The following is a 12,232-nucleotide window of genomic DNA, read 5'->3' as shown; positions in this document are numbered from 1 at the left end:
CAAATGCAACAGGTTGCATACCATTTTATGGTCTGGAGGATCAACCACGTGGATTGGACAGCAGCCCAAAATTTATGCTGATTTTTCTAGCCTTGTTCTTCATCAATCTTCAGCCAATCTTCAGCTATGGTACTTCTAAATTATCTTTGGCAGTGATTTCTTCAACTCCCTGGTGTGTAGACTCCAAAATGGGGCTATATTCTTCATCTTTTCACTCTCTTAAAACCCTACATGAACAATCCATGGGCAGCCATGAAAGCTTCAGCCCAAGCTTTCATTTCTCAACAATTTCTTGAATATTCTTCATCTTTTTAGCCCATGGGATCATTTTAGCAAGGATTCTTCAACAAATTGCAAGGATTAAGCACGAATGGTCAAATATTGAAGCTCAAGAGCTTCCATGGAGTCAAAATTTGGGGGAAACGGGTTTAATGCCTCAATTTCAAGCATTTGAAGCTTCAAGATTATTCTTAAGTACTGAATACACAAGCCTTGGGGATTATTTTGGCAACATTGGACCATCGAAGGCTTTATCAAGCATATGAAGATTGATCAAGTCATCATCAACCATGTTAAAGGTATTCTTCTTCAATTCTTAATCTCTCTCATTAATCCAATTGCTAAGCTTAATCCATTTGATTGAGAGATTAAATAATTGAATAATATCCATCAAATTTTAGCTAACCTTTACTTGAATCAATCCATTCATGTAATGCAATGCTTGCTCTTTGCATACTAGTTCTAATCAATGAATTAGAGGCTTCAATCTGAAATTTCTAATATAACACTTAAATCCCATTGATTGAATCTATTGATTGATGAATTTGTTCACTCTAATCCATTGATTGGCTGAATTCTTTTACCCAAAGTGAAATATTGTAAAAGGGTAAGTACTAGCAATCAGTGAGTCACTGAATTGCATTGGTAAGACCCTTCCCCTATCCAAACTTTCAAGATTCCATTCAATTGCATTTCATGAAAGGCTGAATGAATATTTTAGAAATGCATCTCATGCTAATTGATTAGATTAGTAGCTACTACCATGTTGATATACCCACCGAGGAAAAAGGTGGATGCCGGGGAAGATAGTGGGACAAAAGAGAGGTGACCCTCCCTCACTATCAAAGATCCCGAAGGGGTGCAACCCGGGGGGAACTTTGCCCACCTCTCGATGATTCTAAGCCCGTGTAGGGAGCCTGTCATGCCGTTTTATCCCCCAACAGGTACAACGAGTGGAGAATTGAAGATTGAATACTTTCCAAAGGCTCAAATGCCTACAGGTTCAAAACAGGATAAAACAGGGAATTTACAGAGCACTTACAAAGTATTTACAGGTGGTTAAAGATACACCCTTCATTACTGAAGTACTATAAGTACTACAGGGTACCCACATGTCCTATCTAGCTTTCTACAGGTTTTTGTAACCATTTTGGATTACTATCTTGCATTACAGGGTCAAAACAGGGCACTTACAGGTTTAGACAGGGTGCAGGCCTGAACAATTTAGACTCAGAAATCTAGCTACAGAATTTTTTGTCCTAAATCCGTTATAGCGTTCTATAGCTCATCTCGAAGAGGGCATTCTTGGCTTCGATTTGAACTAAAATTTTTTGAAATTGGAGTTCCCTAGCAAAAGTTATAGGCATTCTTCTGATAGGGGGTACTGCAGGACTGCACTATTATGGCAGGACATAAAGGTAAAAATAAGGTCCAGGAAGATTATGCTCAGCAAATCAGGGATTCCATGTTGGATATTATACCTCAAGAGAGCCCTGAAGAGCCTCAAAAACAAGGGGAAGTCAGTATACTCAATAATACCTTGTGCGCTCATGAACAAAGACATAGGGAACGACATGAGGCCATATTATCAAGAATGGAGCAAATGGTTTTGTCTATTGATCAAACGAAGTCTTCCATTGAGAAGTTGGTGGATTCAATGACTCAAAAAAAGGCTTCTATTGATAAGTTGGTCGAATCTAATGCTCAACTTATGGCACAATTCTCCCAATGGATGCAAATGCAAATGGGATCAAAAGAAGCTAAGGAGAAAGCTTATTCAATCAGTGAGCCTTCAGTCCCACTTCAACCATCTAACCAAAATGGTCATGGACATGGGATTATTGGAAGAAGAGGCATCCCAAGTAGCTAGTATGACAATGACATGATGACTATTTGGGTAGTTTGAATGGAGCTAATTCTCAAGATTTTGGGCTGAATACTCAAATTCCTAGGGGTTCTCTACCAGCAGTAAGATTATAGTAGTTCTCAGCCACCTGTTGGGAGATTTCCATCTTAATTTGGGGGTTCCATACATGGTAATCATGATCAACATATTTTGGGACAACAATCATTTTATGAAAGAGAGCTAAAGGACAAGATTGTTCTAGCTAAATTTAATGGTCAATCATCTTCACCATCTGATTTAGAGGAGTGGACTTCTAAGATGGAATCCTACTTTGACGTATTCCCTAAAACTGATGACATGAATATTCATTTTGCTTCCTTGCATTTGGAGGGATTTGCCCATACTTGGTGGAGGTATATAAAAAAAGAAAACATAGTTGTAGAGAATTGGGAAGCTTTCAAGGCACTTATGGCTGAAGTATTTGTCTCCCCTCTTGAAAAAGAGAAATTAGCATAGAGATGGTATGGTTTGGAACAAAGGGGCTTAAGTGTAAGAGAGTACACTAACCAATTCCTCAACCTAACCATGTATGTGGAAAGCATCAGTGATGAGACTAAGCTCCATAGGTATATGTATGTTTTAGAGCCATCTTTATCAACTGATGTCATGGCACAAAATCCTACTTCCCTCTTTAAGGCTATTGAGCTTGCGGAGCGCTATGGAAGAAAGTATAGAAGAGAATCTTCATTTGAGCTTGGTTTTGGACAACCAAAGATTGTTTTTATGTAGGGACAAGTTGGTAACACTTATGGCAGCAATCATGTGCCAAATGGGAGCTTACGGGTATCAACTTATCCTCCATTTAATGCTTCTAGATCTCAAAGTAATTTTAGGACAGCAAACAGTCCAAGAGTTGATTTCAAACAAGGGGACAACAAGCCTAAATCCATTTCAGCCAATACAAATCCTAAATCTATTCCTATGGATCTTTATAAAGAAAGAAAGGAGAAAGGCTTATGTTTCAAGTGTGGGGAAAAGTATACACCTAATCATGCCTCAAAGTGTATATACAAAAATGTCAAACCCAAGCTTCAGATTATGTTAGTTTTTGAGGATTTTGAAGATGACATGGATGAAGCTAATGCAATTGCACTTAATGTTGAAAATGAAGATATTGAGGAAGAAGTTGGGCAAGAGTACTTCTATGATCCAGCCGACTCTTTTCCTTTTGATCCAGATGGAAGTGTTCTGTTTGATCCAGGTGGGACTTGTTATGAGCTACTTGCTACCACTAATTATTCTATTTCTATGGATGCTTGGATAGGATCTAAGAGGCCTAATACACTCCGTATGAAGGGAAGCATATGTGGAAAGCTAATGTTCATTCTGATAGACAATGGCAGTACTCATAGTTTTGTGAATAAGTCCATCATGGACAAGCTGAATTGTATTCCCACAGATTTACAGTAGCCCATTAGAGTTCAAGTGGCCAATGGTGAAGAGGAAATCAACACACAGATATTTCCACAGGTTTCTTTACAGTTGGCTGATAATTTTGAAGCAAAATTAAACTTGATCACTTTGAAGATGGGGCCTATAGACATTGTACTCGGTTGAGATTGGTTGATGACATTAGGCAGGATCACTATGGATTTCTCACAATTTTATATGGAGTCTATCTTCAATGGATAGCTTATCCATTTACAGGGAATTCCTAGTAGATCAGATTTTCAGCTTATTACCATTCAACAAGTCAAAAGGGAGTACAAGAGGCACTCATAAATATTTGTTTTGCATTTGAATAAAGAAATGCAGGATCAGCCCAATAATTCAACAATCCATCTAGCCTTGACAACTATTCTTGAGGAGTATAGAGGTTTGTTTGAGGTACCTACTTCATTGCCTACTAGATCATCATCAATACTTAAAGAAAAATTATTCATTCATTTATTGATATAAATTTATTAAATAGACAATAAGCAATTAATTTAGTGACATCCCTCTGGCTTCTAAACAGTTAACCTAAAATGTAGAGGGGATACATAGTCCTTAAGAAGATTTGGAAAGTCTTGTAGTTCTCTTTTAGTCATAAACTGAGTGTCCAATGGGGGATAATTCTTAAAATTAATGAGATTCTTCCGTAATGCCTTACTTGACCTTAGAGTATCATCTTGATGGTGTAAAATTCTTTCAAGCACAAGGAACTCTTCTGTTTCTTCTATGTCAGGTAAATATTCCTTGATTGGTTCCATTGGAGGTTCTCCAATATAGGGACATAGTAAACTTATATGGAAAGCATTATGAATGTTCCAATGACTTGGTAGATCCAAACAAAAAGTCACATCATTTATCTTATCTGTGATCTTGAAAGGGCCATAATAGTGATTGGAAAGCTTAATCACTTTACCCTTTTGATTTTTTTGCTTCTTCAAGCGAGCCTTCTCAAACTTAAGAAGAACATATTGTCCCAACTTGAGATATTGACTTATGACAATGCTTATCAGCTTCACATTTATTCTTCTCTTGTGTCCTTTGGATAGCATCTTTTACTTGAGTGAAAGTTGTATCAATGTCTCTAACAAACTCATCTACTCCAAAGATCTTATCCTTCGTAAGAAGAATGGGTGGTAAATGAGGCTTACCATAGATGATCTCAAAGGGTGCCTTACCAATACTAGAGTGCACCGTATTATAGTATGCAAACTCTACTAAAGGAAAATAATTTTCCCATTCTCTTTGATTATCAGAAACATAGGATTTCAAAAGGTCCAGAACAATAGAATTAGTACTTTCACTTTGCCCATCTGTTTGAGGATGATAAGAGGATGAAAATTGTAACTTTGTCTGAGGTTCTTGAAGAGAGCTTGCCAAAAGAGGCTGGTCATGCGGGGATCTTGATCACTTATAATGGACTTAGGCATGCCATGATGCTTGAAAATATGATCAATGAAGGCTTTGATTGTCTTTTGCATAGGTATAAAGTGAGCTTGCTTACTGAATCTATCAATGATAGTCTAGATTGCATCGTTGCCTACTTGTGTGTGAGGAAGCTCCATGATAAAGTTCATACTTCAGTTTGATGGATATAGAAAAGATTATAAATGAAAATGGTTGATGATTTCAAGATGCTACTTCTAAAAGACTCCTAAAAATCTATTTAATAATAGAGCCATTTCTCTCAAAATTTGAGTAAAAAAGGATGCCTCTCATAAATAAATAGGGCACTTACTATTTTGCTTTTTTAAAAGCTATTTTTAACACATGAGAACTATTTCTAGGCTTAGAAAGGAGTGATTAATGACCCCACATTCTACCAAGTACCACATTAATAAATAATTACAATGCATACTCGTGATTTAAACCAAGTCCCTCCAACAAAGAATCATTTTCATCTTCCCATTACTATTGAAATATAGCAAGAGCAAACTAGCAAGGTCAACCACCTCTTTTGGAATAAATTCATACTCCAAAGAAAAATCTTTAGCAATTAGGTAGACTTGCATACATTAATCTACATTTTCGTACAAAATGCGAGATCAATTGCCTTTCTTTTGGGACGTCATTATCTTTAATGGAAAAGAAAGTCACATAAATTGGATTCTATTGTGTAAAATGTGAATTTAGTGGTTGGATTCATTGTTTTCATTGTATCCTTTCGTGTTTCATATGTTCTTCTAGGGGTCCTTGATGAAAAACTAATTGCAATATGGATCATTGGTGCATAAGTGGGCTATATCATGTGAAACATGAATTCAATGATGGGGATTATTATTTATTGCACCTTTCTATTTTCGTGTTTCATATGTTTTTGTTTAGGTTTTTGCTCTTGTAGACATGATTTTTTATCATATTAGCATTTTTATTTGAATGGATTATTCAGTATCCTTCTTTATTCAAGTTTAAGACTAATCCCTAAAGGAGGGATTTGTTGAATATTCTCAAAGGTTAAGTTTGGTTTTGAAAAGAGCCCTTTTCTACTTTTAGGATTTGGATCTTCATATCCATGAATATAATGTCTCTCTATACAATGCCTCTTTATATATTTGAAAACTTCTAATAGTTTGTATCATAGTTCACATAGCTTCACATCAATATGCAATACACATGAGCCATTATTTACCAATAACAAAATCTTTTACTTACTTGTGATGGCTTAAGGAAGAGGTTGAAAAATTAAGGCCTAGCTTTCATTAGTAGATATATTAAAATGATTGTAATTGCGGTGAGATTTTAAGTATTGTTAAAGTAAAATAAATAGTTCCTATGTTCCCTATAGAATTCAGAAAGAAATTTCTTGCTTTTGGAGCTTGATTTGGGTCATATCATATGAAACATGAATTTAGTTATATACTTCTTTGTTTCCCTTGGATTTTTCACATTTCATACGTTTTGTGTGAAGTTGCTAGTTAGTAACTGGTTTTCTTTTCGTATTGTTGCAATTTATTTTTTTGAGTTGTGGCTAGAACTAAGGCTATTGCTTGGAAGCAAAAGGTTGATCCTAGGAAAATTGTTGAGAAGATCCATGAGTCCTCTAAGCCATCCAGGCCACCAAAGAAGCATAAAATGATATTGTCACAAGGTGTAAGTTGTCTTAGGAAAATCAGGAAGGCAATGAAAGCTCTTAATAATGTATTTGCAAAATTTCCATCATTCTAGCAAGTGGCTAGGGAGATATGTGATAGGCAAAGTCTTGATAGCTTTAGCTGGACAATGAGTGCTCTTATTTATATCCAAGAGGCTATAGAGGACTTCTTTGATTGAAATTTTCCAAGATGCATACATCTGTGCTATCCATGGATATAGAGTGACACTTATGGATAAGAATATGATTATCCTATGAAGATTGAGATATAAATTATCCAAGGTTTTGAAGCCAGTTCCTCTTACTTATGAGAATACATATAATATTCTTAATATGCCACCATATAGGAAGGAGGAGGACATAGGCCCTAAAGTGGAGGATGTCACACATGAGAGAGATACAAGATGACATGAGAAGGAGAAAAATACTACAGAGAAACAAATAGAGAAATGGAGGAAGCATAAGAGGAAGAAAGTAGAAGTAGAGCAACTAGGACCTCTAGAGGATGAGCTTTTTGACATGCTTGATAGGGTCAATCCAACAGGTTTTAATGTATATTGCTTCTTGCTTGGTGACATAGGTAAGAGAAACAATATTATTTTTTGGACTCAAAATGTGTGAAAATCCTTAATGATAAGAAGAGAGAAGTAAATGGCTCAATCCTTCTTGCTGGATTGAGGTATAATATATCTAAATTTGTTTATTCTTAATAATGATATTTTTTATCAATAATCTTTTTTCCATATAATCACTATTTTACTCCTTTTACTAGGTGTATGATGCGTGAACTACCTTTTGATATACATCAAAAGATTGAGATTCTTGATCCTTCAATGTCCCACTACATGAGGCTAAGTGGGCTTAAAGCAAATACATTTGACCATTGGCTTAATAGAATTTATTTTGATGCCTTGGAGCTTATTATGATTCCTGAAAAGTAAGTTGTTTGGTATTTCTTCTATAGTCAAAAGATTTTATTATACTAAATTATTCATCTATCATTATTTATAGATCTCATTGGAGCTTGATTGCCATAAATTGTATAGATAAGTAGTGTTTTTAAATCAATTCTTGGAAAGCAGTACATGGACTAAGATGTAAGTTGAATTTTTCCAAGGCTACCTCATCATTTGAAGTTTCATCTATTGTAAGTAGTCTAAATTTTATTTATTTACTATATAGAGCTACAAAAAGATTAATTTAAGTTTTACAAAAAAAGCCTCCTATGCCTTTTGATCTACTTACACAAATGGATTATAGATGACTTGTGGGTAAGCTTTTTACCAAATACATCAAGATACTTGATTCTATAAACTACCACAAATAAGTTGATTGATTATTCTTTGTATTCTTATTTGTAGAGCCCTCATCAAGATGATAGTCATTCTTGTGATTAAAGGGTGATTGTAAATGCTAGAAGATTGCTCAAGTTAATTTATCTTAATGATGAGAAATTTATCAAGGTAATGTAGAATATATTTAATTTTAAGATAAAATTTCACTCAAAAGAATACATTGCAAATTAACACTAAAATAACATTCCTTTATTTCAAATATGTTATCATTTTCCAAAGATTGTTACAACAACGAGCATGCTTGGTATATACGAGAAAAAAATTTCAAGTACATACTTGTCAATTGCACAAAAGAAGAACAAGAAGTCAAGGAGGCCATAGATAAGGAGGGGGTAGAGGCTGTGAAAGTAGAGAAGAAGATGTCCTCAATACCTAGGGTAACCAAAGCATCAAAGAAGGGAAAAAATAACTCCTAAAAATAATAATCCTCACAAAAAGAAATATCCTTTGTGTATTGTCTTGTACAATCTCATGTATATAGATAATGAAGAAAGAAAATACAAATTTATTGAAATATTTGAGCTTGTATTTCTATTGAAAGTAAAGAGACATTTTCTTCAATGTCCTTGCACTATATCTTTCTCTCTCTTCTCTTTGATGTTTGCAAAAAATTTAGCATATATGTTTACCATCCAAGAAGTGAAATAATATATATATATACACGATATATGACTTGATGTACAAACTTGCTCGTTTGTTGTTAAGTTGAAATGCAAATGAACATGACAATTCAATACTTCATTCTATAAATCTAACCTTACTTAATGTGGTGTACATGATAATCTAACCTTTAGTATTTTAATAATATTCTCATTGAGCCAAATATCAATGTCCACTATAGGATCTTTGCTAAAATTGTGAAGATTCAGATCCAAAGTAACTAGGCTACTACCAACATAATGCCATCTATTGTAATAAAAGATAAGGATGAAATTTTGAGTAGCAAACGTGTATTTGCAAGCAATAGAGTCTTGAACTTTCTTACAAGTTATCTTGTCTTCTATCCTTGTATCCCATCCCTCATCAACAGATTGTAAGACATGATCATATGCCAACCTCTTGATTGATAGCATGGCCTTTGACCTTTGTATCTTAGCATTGGAAAAGAAATCAATAAATACATTAATAAGCATAAACAAAGTAATCTTGCTTAGCCTACTTCAGTTATTAGGTTTGAATGGTTTTGTATCTCAGAAAGGATTTTACATCTATAGCTCTTACTAGTGGTTGGACTTGGACCACTCAAGGCTTGTAAATTTAGGCAAAGAAAGTGGGGATATTGTTGTCACTAACTAGTGGATGTACTTGGACCACTCAAGGCTTGTAAAATTAGGCAAATAAAGTGGGGATATTGCTCCCCATTGGCCATTATGCATAGGGATAATATAAGAATGGTCATTAAAAAATATTTCATTCTCTATGAGCTATGTTTTTCTCCTATCTTTGTACATTTTTCTCCAATCAAACCATGTATAACATCAATAATATCAATAATAGACTCGACGTGCTACCATTCCTCAGTATTAGAAGGATAGACATCTACAAAGACATCTAAAAATAGAAACAAAACTTGTCACAATAAAACCTAATAGCAAGTCTAATAAAAGAAAATCATTGAGAATAAACTACGTACAATTTGGCCTATGCAATGAAAGACTTGAAGCTTTAGGTTTCAAATGCAACTCTCTATGCATAAATACATATTATACTAAAATCTCTTTCATGCTTTTTTTGTTTACTCAAAGCCTAAAATATTTGATCCTACCCTTCCAGGTAGAGGTAAAGGAGCTCTCACATCTCTGTCTTTTCCTTTGTTTTACTTATTACATGGTAATTCAACTACCTTCGCTAATAATGATAGGAATCCATCTTCCATCTATTTGAAATGAATTAAACATAGATATGGATTTGATTTTAGAGGTTGGGCACCTTATTGAAGGTCAAATTTCTATATCCATGGTAAATAGCAGGGGGAGAGAGAAACAAACAACCATCAAAGAATGAAAGAGACAAGAACTATAAAACAAGAGGGGGGGGGGAATATGAGCACTAAGCTTTTTGGTCATTTGAATTTAGTTTCAATTGTCATTATCAAACAATGCCAAATATGTCATTGATGCAAAGTGACCAAGACCCTAAGTCATTCATGTAAAGGATGTCATAATCATAATTATGAGATGATAAAAATAGATATTCATAATAAAAAATCAAAGTAATATTATAACCATATGTATTTGTTAAGTTAATTTTTGCATATTCAAAAATGAAACTTCCATTACGGAGGCTTTACTCTCATTGGCCTAGAGCACTCTCTCTATACATCCTAAAAGGTATTTTTGATACCTCAAAACTCCCCTAATGCTTATCATTCTTCTCCATCTTCCTCTCTCATCATTAGTGTACTTGGTGGTAGATGTGAAGGAGGTACTATATCAAATTGTGTTTGTTGGTTAGGAGGACCATCTTTGAGCCATTGGACCATAATCTCGGGGAAGTTACTATATGTATATCCTCTACATCACATGCATTGAAGGCCTATTTATAAATATCGTGATATGTGAATTTTCTTGAATAAAATATAACCCTTTTCTATTCAATTTGTAAATAACCCCTTTATATCACACCCTTCTGTATGTAAAAAATGTATAAAAATGGTATTTTAAAAATACCTTATTTTGAACGCATGAGATGCACACATATATTCCTGAGTAACTTACCTGGGACCATACTCAAATGTAACAAGGTATGTTGGTGACTTTACTATACCTCAAACCTAGTCTTGTATTCTTGCTTTCTTGGGGTTAGAGTGTTAAACTAGAGTGTTTAGAAGATAAGGTGAGAGATTTTTGCCAAAGCAAGTTATAGCTTTTGAGAAAATAGAAGTCCATACGATGTCCCAATTGTTATGTCTTTAGCCCAATATGCTTGGCATGTTTGAAAACTTACTACTACTTCTACTGAGTTAATTGAAATTACTTCTAAGATCAATTGCTTGGGTTAAATGATAGTTTATGCTTAGAGAAGAGTGTCTAGAGTTGCACCGATGAGGAAGGAAAAAGCTCTAAAAAAGAGCGTGTAAGTTTCTTCAATGAGATTCTCAATATGTATAGGGTTTCTTAATAATTTGAAATAAAGTCAAATTTATTTAACACTCTTACCTTTTTCTCCCTCAAAAAGCTAGGAAGTAGTTTCACAAACATTGGCTCAAAGAAAGACAATATGGCATATACAACAATCTTGTGTAGAGTCATGAAAAATAAAAATATAACTACAAGTACTAGGGAGAGGATACACTTGATATTTTTAATGTAAATGTATACATGTTGTATGATATGGCTTAGGTGAAACATACTAATTCTCAATTGTAAACAATGTCAGCAATGCCATTTGTACCAAAGTACTTTCTAATTTTTACAACATGCTTGCCATATGTGATAAAATCAATCAATTAATGCACAATGCTTACCCCTGTCATGTGTAAGCATGTCCAATGTTGAAAACTCTAAGAAAGTCTAATAGTCATAATATTTGAACTTGAGATTAGAGTTACTTGTATATGTGCTAAACACATACATTCAATGAATATCTGTCTTGAAGAGTAAGTTTATTTCACACTTAGGTTTGAAGAGAAGTCTCAAATGCCTACAAAGGACATTAGTTTGGGTAGTTTAATGGACCTTGGACATTATTATAAGCTATAATAAATTAGGGTTGGAAAGTAGGATAGCTTCCAAGATATGCGATCCAAAAAGTGGGTTGCAATAGGTGCCTCCAAGACTGAGTAAAATGTGGACATCAATAGGGAAAAACCATGCTTTCTTACTGGAGTTTATTGAACATGATATGCCGAATCAAGGAGAATAAATATTTGAATGGTTGTGGGATGATGCGTAAAAAATAACATTGATGTTGAAAAATTTTAATAGAGATTCTATGTAGTCCATAGTTGTTTATAAATATCTTTTATTGTTTTATGTCTGAAAATTGCTCTTGGCTATCCCAGACTATTTTGATATATCTTGATCTATTTTTGTTGAGGTAAGATTGATATCTTGGGATGAAATAAGAGATTTTTGGAAATTTGAAACAAGGATTTATATGGCTTTTTGGAAATTTGAAACAAGGATTTTTGGAAATTTGAAACAAGGTTTTGGAATATTCATATGAATG

This window comes from Lygodium microphyllum, chromosome 6, assembly GCF_053477565.2.
Source record: "Lygodium microphyllum isolate KBCC chromosome 6, Lygodium_microphyllum_v1.1.10, whole genome shotgun sequence".
NCBI classification, from domain to species: Eukaryota; Viridiplantae; Streptophyta; class Polypodiopsida; order Schizaeales; family Lygodiaceae; genus Lygodium; species Lygodium microphyllum.
This window is presented reverse-complemented; position numbering follows the sequence as displayed.